Below are 12,328 nucleotides of genomic sequence, written 5' to 3'. Positions count from 1 at the left end.
GGCACTGGGTTATTCCTGAAGGCAGAGGGAAATGCAAAGATAAAAAATACATAATTACCATCCTCAGGGGTCACAGGCTAACTGAGGAGACAGACTTTTAAAAACTACATACACATCTTTGAGGACCATGGACCTGTGTTCAATGGGATGTTGGCACATAGAGGCCACGTCACTGGTAACATCTCAGGTGCTATTTAATTCTTTCTGTCCCATTTAGTCAGATAGTTTAGATGGGCGGGTTGTGTCATTTGCCAAAGTACACTTCCTGGCCCTGCTGGAGGTAAGATTTTACATTTTACGGTCTTGTCTGCCAGCTGAGTACACAGTAAATACAATCGAAAAGGTCAATTTAGCACATTTTCATCACACAAAACCGGGGTTGATTTTTCTTATTACAGTAAACACAGAGCCCAAGAGAGTGGTACCTCTGTGATGCTCAACAAATATTTGTTGAGTGAGTGAAAATAGTTCTAATGTGTGTATGACACTGTTAGGCGTTCAAGGAGACAGAAATGCAAAGGTAGTCCTCTGTCCCTCAGCAAGGATAAAGCAAGGAAGTGTGCAATTGCAGCACACGTTTGAAGAATTATTGCATAAAATAAATTTTTTCTGAAAATGTATATTACTTGATTCTCACAACCGCATCATGAGATAAACATCCAATACCCCTTTTTCAGAGGAAGAAACAAACTTCGTCAAGAGGTAATAGAAAGAGATTGGACGCCAATGAATCTCCATGCTCTCCAGTTGTAATTGTAATGAAGGAAAATTGAATGTATAAAAGGTGAGAAACATAACAGCCCCTGGAAGGGGGAGAGCACAGCAGGTGGTATTCAATGCAAGGGCTTGTAGAGCTGCCCAGTCTTGAGGTCCAACTAGAAATTTGGTCAGGCAGCCTTCTCTCCTCATCCTCCTTCCCAGTTGTCCAGAATGGGTGGGTGGTGAGTGTTCACTGGGGGGGGTTGGGGTGGTAGTGGTGACAGAGGTGGGGTGAGTGCTAAGGTTGGGGTGGTGGTGGTGCCTCTTCACGTAATAACTAAAAAAGTAGGGGCACCTGGGTGGCTCAGTCAGTTAAGCATCAGACTTCAGCTCAGGTCATGATATCATGGTTCGTGGGTTCAAGCCCCACATCAGGCTGTGTGCTGGCAGCTCGGAGCCTGGAGCCTGCTTTGGATTTTGTGTCTCCCTCTGTCTTGCCCCTCTTCTGCTCCCGTTCTGTCTCTCTCTTTCTCAAAAATAAACACTTAAAAAAATTTAAACAAAGTAAATAGTGTATTCTACAAACATTCTGTAATCAGCTAGCTTCATGATGGCCCATTAAATTTTCTTGCAATTCTTAGTTCTGCTGCTTCTCAATAAGAGAGCCAGTCATATGAACTCATATACTGTTGAGATGTGTAGTTGCTGGGTTCACCTCAAGATATAATCGCAGGGTAGACGAATATGCATCTGGGCACACACAGAGGAAAACCAGCCCAATCACGAGACAGGGGGTGTAATGTAACCAACTAATGACTGATGGTGATGATAATCGGATCTCTTTCTAGTTCTTCCTATATTCCAGACAGCATTCTGGTTGTACGGACTTTCTATATACTAACTCATTCAATTCAAACCCTGTAAAATAGGGTACTATAATAATCCCCATTTTACAGACCAGAAAATGGAGATTTGGGTATCTTGCATAAGGTGACCCAGCTAGCTTATGTCCGTAGAACGATTATTTACAGGTGACTCCAGAGGCTACATGCAATATACCGTCCCCGATGCTTCTTTCCTCTGTTGTGCGATATGTGGTTTCTTTATATGTTAACTCAGAAATACGGGGAAACAGAAATAGAGGAAAATGGTTCTCTCAAGTTTAGGATGATGGAGGGAAAGCCCATGAGGCTCTGAGGGGTTTTGTCTGGTTCTCTCCTAGAGATGTGCTTTTGATTCTGCTGGTATGCCGGTGGTGCATCCAACCAAAGACCACTTTTATGTTATTCTGTTAGTTTAGTGCTTCCCAACTCACGTATTTATTTTAAATATGAAAACCAAAATAGTGAGCATAAATCTTGGTTACAAATTCTTAGGGAACAATTTTTTCTATACCTATGGTGTACAAGCCAAAACAGCCAAGCTTTCCCTGATCTCTGTTTGCCAGTAGGTGAATTTTTTTCTAGTTCCTTTACAATGTAAGGAATGTCTCTTTGAAAGTTCCCATTTTAGTGGTAGTCTCTGTTTTCTGCCACACCTTCGCTTTAAGCCATGGCTCATCTCCTGTCTCATCTTGATAGATGAAATCTAAGCCCCTGGCCAATAAAGACTGGTAACTCTTTTCTCTGGGCTACAGAGAAAGTATCAGTCTGTGTTTAATAGTCAGATATTTCAGATTGTTCATGATTTTGACCTCTACTAAATCCTCTTACTCTCTTAGGAGTTACACTTCGCATTGACATAGCTTTGGGTTACACTTTAGGCTTTCTAGGCATTCTATGGCAAAAGGGTTTTAAGATGATCTTTGCAACATTGGCAGCAATGGAACTGATCTATTTTTCTTTTTTGTTTTTTGCCTTTTTTCTGAAGCTTATTTATTTTTGAGAGAGAGTGGAGTGTGCGTGTGTATATGCACAAGCAAGGGAGGGGCAGAGAGGGGGAGAGAGAATCTGTGCTATCAGTGCAGAGCCCTACTTGGGGCTCCATCTAACCAACCCCGAGATCGTGGCCTGAGCCTCAATTGAGAGGTGGTCGCATAACCAACTGAGCCACTCAGGCGCCCCGGTGATCTATTTTTCTTTTTTAACAACACACAATTTTATTATAAAGTACTCATGGGATAATGCTTTAACACAAAGACAAAACTTAAAACAATTTTGAACTTTTATATTACTACTCTTTGTTAGACTTAATTTACAACTAATTTTTTTATTTTCTATTTGAAGTGTATTATCTATCATCATAGGATTGCATTCCAGATTCTCTTAACATTCTCTTCACATTCAACATTATGTTGAATGTCTCTAATACTGTTAGATCAAAAAGGTTCGTCTAAAATGGAACCAGCTCTTCTGTAACCCAGGCTTAGATATATGAATTTTGGAAAATTATGGAAAGAGTCCGTTCCTTGAGTAGTTTTAACGACACGTTTACTCAAATTATCTTAGCTAATAGCTATTAAACATACCTTATGTGGGTTTTAATTGTTTCCATTATAACTGATAAAAACAAACAAATTCGTTTTTAAAACTCTTGATTATGCAAGAATACGCCCATGGAGAGTGACTGAGAGAGCAATTGGAATGATGAAATGCTGATCTAGCTAGCGGCCCCCCACCCCCTTGTCAGTCCACTGCAGGGGGCAGCACTGGCCCATGGGCTACTCAGTAAACTAGGCTCGTTTTTTTTTTCTTCAGCCAAGAGGATATTGGTACTAATCTAGAAGTTTTAATGAAAGAATCCAAGGCTGCTAGAGTTAGAAGGGGCACTAAGGACTATGTGCTCTACATCCTACTATAGAAATGAGGGAACAGAGAGAGGCCCATGTAGTACCCACAGTTACATCAGGAATTAGGAGTAGAACCAGAAGTGAAAGCACACATCTCCATTTGTTATTCCAGTGTCCTTCCACCACCCCCAAAATTTAACAGCGAGTTAAAACATTGTGATGCAACATCTTTCACAACATTGGAATTGTGAGCAACAAAAAACAGAACAAAAAAACACGCTGCTTCAAATTTTTCTAATGTTCTAAATCTAGTCTTTTTTTCTAAGTTAAAGACTATTAATAAATTTTCTCTTCCCTTCACACTTTCTCCCCAAAATAAAGAAATATCCGCTCGTTTGAGGGTCGGGGAGCAGTGTCTTGGGGCCAGCCCCCTAGTGTTAGGAACAGGTTCCTAACCTCCCAGGCTGAGTACATCTGGCGGGTGGGACCCGGTGTTGTGTCTGTCCCTTAGGTCAGCCTGGTCCCCGGGGCCGCGGGGGAGGAGGGGGGAGTTAGAGTGGGCGGCCTGTGTAAATGCCGAGGTTCCTTAGTGTCACCTGTCTGGTGTGAGCCAGCACGGGTCTCCTTTTCTATCCCGGCGCCAGAGTCGGGGCGATCAGACACCTTGTGAGGCTCCTCTGAGGCCGAGGCCCAGGCCTGGAGAGGTGCTTCGCTCCTCCCCTCTCCGTCCACACCTCTGTGTTTGGTAGCATCTGGCTCTGGCTGTCTGTGGGGCTACCTGTGGGGGTGGTGAGTTCGGGGAACAGGGGCTGGCTCCAGATGAATGGATGAATGAATGAATGAATGATGAGTGGGTGGGGCTTCCTGCTGGCAGGTGAGTGGGCTGTCCCTAGATCAGCGTCATTTCAGGACAGCACTTCCCTCCAGACTCCTCGACGGGAGTCGTCAACTTCTCTACCCTGCAGCACGGGCTCCAGTCCAGGAAGCCAGAAAGCAGTCCCAGCACAAGGGCTCGGCTCAGGGCGCCCCTCAGGATGGGCCGCAGCAAGGGGCAGGAGGCTGGAGGATCTGGGGAGCAGCCCACGCAGAAGCCACTGTGAAGTCGCTGGGGGCACAACGTGCAGTCCCTGCACTTGTCGAGGTCCACATCGCAGGAACGTCCCCGAGAGCGAGGCTGGTGCCTCGCACCTGCTCCCGGCGCCCAGCAGACGCGCCCCAGGCCCAGCGCCAGGAGCCCTGGCAGCAGGGGGAGCGGCGGACTCCGAGTTGTGGTCCGCGTCTGGCGGCGCTGCCTTCTGTGTTCCAATGTTTTAAATCATTTTAAGCGCATACTTACAGTCTACCTCAGGAAAGCAGAGTAATTTCTCAGAGGTCTCCTAACTAGAAAGAAGAAACTGGATTAGTATGTTACAACAGCAAAAACATTTAAGATGTTTATCTCATGAGTCCCATAAAAGTTTTTATAGTCATCCATTCATCCACTGATACAATATCTTCTGTAGTCACCAATTACACCTGAGTTCAGTTTCTTTATATATATATATATATATATATATATATATATATATATACACTATACTTACATATATATAGTGTATATATATATAGTGTGTGTATATATATAGTTTATATATACTTATATATTTTTACACATTATATATAAATATATGCCTTTTGTTGTTTGTTACAAACCAACAATGTAATTGTTGGTTCAAAAGGAATGTCAGTCGAGTAAAGACAATCAGGCCATTACCTTAAGTCGGGAAAGGTAATAAAGCTAATAAGCAACTGAGCACACTCTTGCCTAGATGTGACCTAGTCTGCCTGTTGGCCTGGCAGGTGACATACAGACGACATAGCTGGATGGGGAATATTTTATTCAAGAATCAGGCTTATGGGATGACAGTCAGCTGTATTCCTGGTAGTGCTCAGTGTCTATTTTATCCCCTTCAATTGCTTCACTATTATTTTCTCTACCAGTAAAAAAAAAAAAAAAAAAAAAAAAAAATTTCTATTTTCCTCTGTGTTTCGTGTCTTTGTGTATCTCTCCCCATTCTATATGGCTTTGTGATTTTCTGTTTATGACATATTCGTGCCACTTGTTTGAGATTTGCTCACAGGACCTGCCTTGACATGGAAATCAGGGAAAACTTCCGCTATTTTGTTCACTGATAGCTCTATAACTTTCAAAGGGAAACTATATTTATATTACTGGTGTTTTGAGAGATTACTTTGTGAATGAATTCATTTGTGAGGTGGATACAGGAAGGAAACAAATTACTTTTATTCTGATAAGGCTGTTTTAAGGACACGTGATGTTCTCTGGCAGCAATACGTTTACAAAAAGGTGTAGAATCACAATTGCCCTCTCTGTCTCAGGTAGAGCTGGAAAACCAGAAGGCCCCCTGGTGGAGGCTTGCCCCTATAAACTTACCCACAGAGGAGCGAGGAATGTGTGCTTTCTGCAGACAAGCTGCCCCCCCACAGGGACACAAAAAGGATGGATTGAGACATTATGCCCAGTTCCTTTTCCAAACTTGCTAGCTGGGTAACTCATCCCCGCTCCCCGAGGCAAGTACATGAGGGGGCAGAGGACGGCCAGGAATGCTCCCAAATATCAGGAGTGGAAAATGATTGTGGTAGAGGTTGTTTTGTCTCCTCAAGACTCCCCTCCCTCTCCCCTTCTATAGCTCCTGATTTCACTGGTTCACAGTGAAGCCTGGAATAAACACACTATTTCCTTGAAGTGGTGACACGACAAAGTTCTGGTACATTAAAAGTGAAGTGTGGCAACTTTGGGGGGCTCCCGGGTGGCTCAGTCGGCTGAGCATCCAATTTTGGCTCAGGTCATGGTCTCGGGGTTCATGAGTTCAAGCCCCGCATCAGGCTCTGTGCTGACTGCTGGGAGCCTAGAGCCTGCTTCAGATTCTGTGTCTCCCTCTCTCTCTCTGCCCCTCCCCTGCTCACACTCTTTCTCTCTCTTAAAAATAAACATTTAAAAAGTTAAAAAAATGAAGTGTGGCAACTTCTTCAAAAGATAACTAACACATATCATGTGCCTCTCATTGATTCTCTCCTCCTCCCTATATGCCTGGCATAAGAAAAACAGATCAAGATTTTGAGGGTGGATACCTCTGGAAAGTAGAATTGGGAGACTCATCTTTATTTTAGATACTTTTTTATGGCTTGAATTGATTACAATAAATATTTCATAGTTTAGATTTATTTATTTTTGATAGAGACAGAGCACATGTGGGGGAAGGGCAGAGATAGAGGGAAACACAGAACAGAAACAGGCTCCAGGCTCTGAGCTGTCAGCACAGAGCCCGACGCAGGGCTCAAACTCACAAACCACAAGATCATGACCTAAGCTGAAGTCGGACACTTAGCCAACTGAGCCACCCAGGTGCCCCTAGGTACTTTTCTATGGCTTGAATTGATTATAATAAATATTAATTTCTTAGTTTAAAATATTAATGATAAATGTTTTTTATTTTATTTTAAAAAATTTTTTTAAGGGGCGCCTGGGTGGCGCAGTCGGTTGAGCGTCCGACTTCAGCCAGGTCACGATCTCGCGGTCCGTGAGTTCGAGCCCCGCGTCGGGCTCTGGGCTGATGGCTCAGAGCCTGGAGCCTGCTTCCGATTCTGTGTCTCCCTCTCTCTCTGCCCCTCCCACGTTCATGCTCTGTCTCTCTCTCTGTCCCAAAAATAAATAAAAAACGTTGAAAAAAAAATTAAAAAAAATTTTTTTTTAAATGTTTATTTTTGAGAGAGAGAGAGAGAGGCAAAGTGTGAGTGGGGGAGGGGCAGAGAGAGAGAGAGAGAGAGAGACGGAGGGAGACACAGAATCTGAAACAGTCTCTAGGCTCTGAGCTGTCAGCACAGAGCCTAAAGCGGGGCTTGAACCTGGGAACGGTGAGATCATGATCTAGGCCAAAGATGGACACTTAGCTGACTGAACCAGCCAGGTACCCCAAAAGATAAACTTTTAAAAGTTTCCTATAGATAGCCCTCCTTAGGATGCCATAGTTTAAGCTATAATTTAGGGCTTCCAGCTTTTAAAGGAACATTAGCATTTACTGGGAGCTTTTCCTAAATTGCAGTGTAAGGGGCCTGCTCCTCCCCCCCTCCCATACACATACTGATTTATTTGCTCTGGGGTGGGATCTGGCTATGGGTACTTTTAAAAAAAATCCTTAGGTCTGTTTTGTGTTGTGCAGGATGAGAACCATGGACATCAGTCACCAGCTCCTCTCTGTGGCACATTAGTGTCCCCTGGAATGCTTGGAAAAATTCCATGTCCTGGCTGAATCTCAGAGCAACACCACCAGAATCTGGAGTTCCTCAGATGGTTCCAACGGACAGCCAAGTTTGGGAACAGCTGTTACTTCCCGAAAACCTCTGGAAAACTTTCCTCCAATTTGCAAGTAATCCGAGAAAATAAACTTTTTGTTTTATCTATGTCTTAGCTAGATGGATATGATTGCTAGATGGAATACAGGATGCCTGGTTAAATTCAAATTGAGGACATCCATTTTTAGTAAAAGATTGTCCCAGGCAATATCTGACACTTACACACAGAAAAATTTTTTTTTTCATTGCTTGTATGAAAAGCACATTTAACTGGGCTTCCTGTATTTTCATTTGTGAAACAAAATACTCCAAAATGGTACTCCAGAACTCACTGAGCAATATAGATCTTCTCTGTATGTAAAGGAGTTTTAAAAAGGTTGAATACTTGAGGAAGAAGCGAAGAGAGATCACCTTGCTAATGCTCAGGAAATGGATCTAAAAGTTTACAGTATTTATCTCTCTTCCCCAATATTCCTAAATTTTATAACAACTGGCTCAATTCCTTTGCTGATTTCCCCTACCCAACTCAATAAGCAAATAACTCCTCCACCCCTCTCCACCCTTAACCCTTCCTCCCTTCAGCCAACTAAACCAACTTTTTTTTTCTGAACTACACAGAAAAGATTCTAAACAAAGAAAATGTGCAGTTGTATTGGCTTGTGTGTGTGTGTGTGTGTGTGTGTGTGTGTGCACTTTTAAGACTTTTTTGTTAAGGTATCATCCTGCTCTTTTTTTAGTATTTCAAGTTTTTATTTAAATTTTAGTGTAGTTAACGTATAGTGTAATATTAGTTTCAGGAGTATTATTTAGTGATTTATCATATGCATATAACATCCAGTGCTCATCACAACAAGTGCTCTCCTGACTACCCATCACCCATTTGGCCCAAGCCCCCACCAACGTACCCTGCTGCATGTTTACTATAGTTAAGAGTCTCTTATGGTTGGCCTCCCTCTCTTTTTTTTCCTTTCCCCTATGTTCATGTTTTGTTTCTTAAATTGCACGTATGAGTGAAGTCCTATGGTATTTGTCTTTCTCTGAGTGACTTATTTTGCTCAGTATAATACACTCTAGCTCCATCCACATTCTCACGAATGGCAAGATTTCATTCTTTTAATGGCCTAGTGATGTTCCATTGTATATATACACCAGATCTTCTTTATCCATTCATCCATAGATGGACATTTAGGCTCTTTCCATAATTTAGCTATTGTTAATAGCGCTGCTATAAATATTGGGGTGCATGTGCCCCCTTGAATCAGCATTTTTCTATCCTTTGGACAAATACCTAGTAGTGCAATTGCTCAGTACTATTTTTAACTTTCTGAGGAACCTCCATACTCTTTTCCGGAGTCACTACACCACTTTGCATTGTCACCAAAGTGTAAGAGGGTCCCCCTTTCTCCGCATCCTTGCCAACATCTATTGTTTCTTGTGTTGTTAATTTTAGCTGTTTGGATAGGTGTGAGGTCACATTTCATCATGGTTTTGATATGTATTTCCCTGATGATGAATGATATTGATAATCTTTTCATGTGTCTGTTAGCCATCTGGATGTCTTTTTTGGAAAAATGTCTATTCATGTCTTTTGCCCATTTCTTTACTGGATTATTTGTTTTTTTGGGTGTGGAGTTTGATGAGTTCTTTATAGATTTTGGATACTAACCTTTACCAGATATTTCACTTACAAATGTCTTCTCCCATTCCATAGGTTGCCTTTTAGATTTGTTGATTGTTTCCTTCACTGTGCAGAAGGTTTTAATCTTGATGAGGTTCCAACAGTTCAGTTTTTGCTTTTATTTCCCTTGCCCCTGGCGGTGTATCTGGTAAGAAGTGGCTCCAGTTGAGGTCAGAGAGGTTTCTGCCTGTGTTTTTCTCTAGGATTTTGATTGTTTCCTGTATCACATTTAGGTCTTTTACCCATTTTGAATTTATTTTTGGGTATGGTGCAAGAGAATTGTCCAGTTTCATTCTTCTACATGTTGCTGTCCAGTTTTCCCAACACCATTTGTTGAAGAGACTGTCTTTTTTCCATAGGATATTCTTCCTGCTTTGTTGAAGATTGGTTGGCCATCTAGTTGTGGGTTCATTTCTGGGTTTTCTATGCTGTTCCATTGATCTATGTGTCTGTTTTTGTGCCAGTACCATACTGTCTTCATGATTACAGGTTTGTAGTATAGCTTGAAGTCTGCGATTGTGATGCCTCCTGCTTTGGTTTTCTTTTTCAAGATTGCTTTGGCTATCTGGGGTCTTTTCTGGTTCCATACAAATTTTAGAATTGTTTGTCCTAGCTCTGTGAAAAATTCTGGTGGTATTTTGATAGAGGTTGCATTAAATGTGCAGATTGTTTAGATAGCATAGGCATTTTAACAATATTTGTTCTTCTAATCCATGAGCATGGAATGTTTTTCCATTTCTTTGTGTCTTCTTCAATTTCTTTCATAGGTATTCTATAGTTTTCAGAGTAGAGATCTTTTATCTTTTTGGTTAGATTTATTCCCAGGTATCTTATGGGTTTTGATGAAATTGTAAATGGGATCAATTCCTTGATTTCTCTTTCTGCTGCTTCATTATTGATGTGTATAAATGCAACAGATTTCTGTACATTGATTTTTGTATCCTGTGACTTCGCTGAATTTGTGTATCAGTTCTAGCAGTTTTTTTGGTGGAGTCCTCCAGGTTTTCTACATAAAGCATCATGTCATCTACAAATAGTGAAAGTTTGACTTCTTTGCTGATTTGGTTGGCTTTTATTTCTTTTTGTTGTCTGATTGCTAAGGCTAGAACTTACTGCGCTGAACAACAGTGGTGAGAGCGGACATCCCTGTTGTGTTCCTGACCTTAGGAGGAAAGCTCCCAGTTTTTCCCCATTGAGGATATTAGCTATGGATCCCTTTATGATGTTGTGCTATGTTCCTCCTATACCTACTTTGATTTTTATCCAGAATGAATGCTGTGTTTTGTCAAATGCTTTTTCTACATCTATTGACAGGATCATATGGTTCTTACACTTTCTTTTATTAATGTCGTCAATCTCGATTGAGTTGCAAAATTGAATCACCCGTGCAGCCCAAGAATAAATCCCACTTGATTAAGGTGAATAAGTCTTTTGATGTACTATTGGATCAGATCTGCTAGTAATTTGTTGAGAACTTTTGCATCCATTTTCGTCAGGGATATTGGCCTGTGATTCTCCTTTTTAGTGGGGTGTTAGTCTTATTTTGGAATCAAGGTAATGCTGGCCTCATAGAAGGAGTTTGGAAGTTTTCCATCCATATCTATTTTTGGAATTGTTTCAAAAGAATAGGTATTGACTCTTCTCTGAATATCTGGTAGAATTCCCCTTGGAAGCCATCTGGCCATGGACTCTGATTCAATTTCTTGGCTGGTTATGGGTCTGTTAAAATTTTTCATTTGTACCTGTTTCAGTTTTGGTAGTTTATATGTTTCTAGGAATTTATCCCTTTCTTCCAGATTGCTCAGTTAGTTGGAATATAACTTTTCATAGTATTCTCTTATAATTGTTTGTATTTCTGTGGTGTTGGTTGTGATCTCTCCTCTTTCATTCGTAATTTTATTTATTTGGGTCCTTTCTCTTTTCTTTTTGATAAGTCTGGCTAGAGGTTTATCAATTTTATTAATTTTTTTGAAAACTCAACTCCTGGTTTTATTGATCTATTCTGCTGGTTTTTTTGGTTTGTTTGTTTTGTTTTGTTTCTATATCATTTATTTCTCCTCTAATCTTTATTATTTCCCTTCTGCTGCTGACTTTAGGTTTTATTTGCTGTTCCTTTTGTAGGTCCCTTAGGTGTAAGGTTAGGTTGTGTATTTGAGACTTTTTTTGCTTCTTGAGGTAGGCCTGTAATTGTATATGCTTCCTTTTTATGACTGCTTTTGCTGCATCCCAAAAGTTTTGGACTGCTGTGTTTTCCTTTTCATTTGTTTCCATGTATTTCTTCATTTATCCATTACTTTCCTTGTTAATCCATTCATTACTTAGTAGGATGTTCTTTAACCTCCATGTATTTGTGGTCTTTTCAATTTTTTTCTTGTGGTTGACTTCAAATTTCATAGCATCGTAATCTGAAAATATGCATGATATGATCTCAATCTTTTTGTACCTGTTGAGGGCTGATTTGTGACCCTGTATGTGATCTATTCTGGAGAATGTTCTGTGTGCACTCAAAAAGAATGTGTATTTTGCTGCTTTAGGATGAAACGTTTTGAATATATCTGTTAAGTCCATCTGATCCAGTGCGTCATTCGAAGTCATTACTTCTTTGTTGATTTTCTGTTTAGATTGTCTGTTCATTTATGTAAGTGCGGTGTTAAAGTCCCCTACTATTTATTGTATTATTATCAATGAGTTTCTTTATGTGTGTTATCTATTGATTTATATATTTGGGTATTTCAAGTTGGGGCCATAAATATTTGCAGTTGTTAGATCTTGTTTGATAGACTCCTTTATATTGATATAATGCCTTTCTTCATCTCTTTTTACAGACTTTGGTTTAAAATCTAGTTTGTCTGATATAAGTATGGCTACTC

This window comes from Neofelis nebulosa, chromosome 5 (genome assembly GCF_028018385.1).
Source record: "Neofelis nebulosa isolate mNeoNeb1 chromosome 5, mNeoNeb1.pri, whole genome shotgun sequence".
NCBI lineage: Eukaryota > Metazoa > Chordata > Mammalia > Carnivora > Felidae > Neofelis > Neofelis nebulosa.
This window is presented reverse-complemented; position numbering follows the sequence as displayed.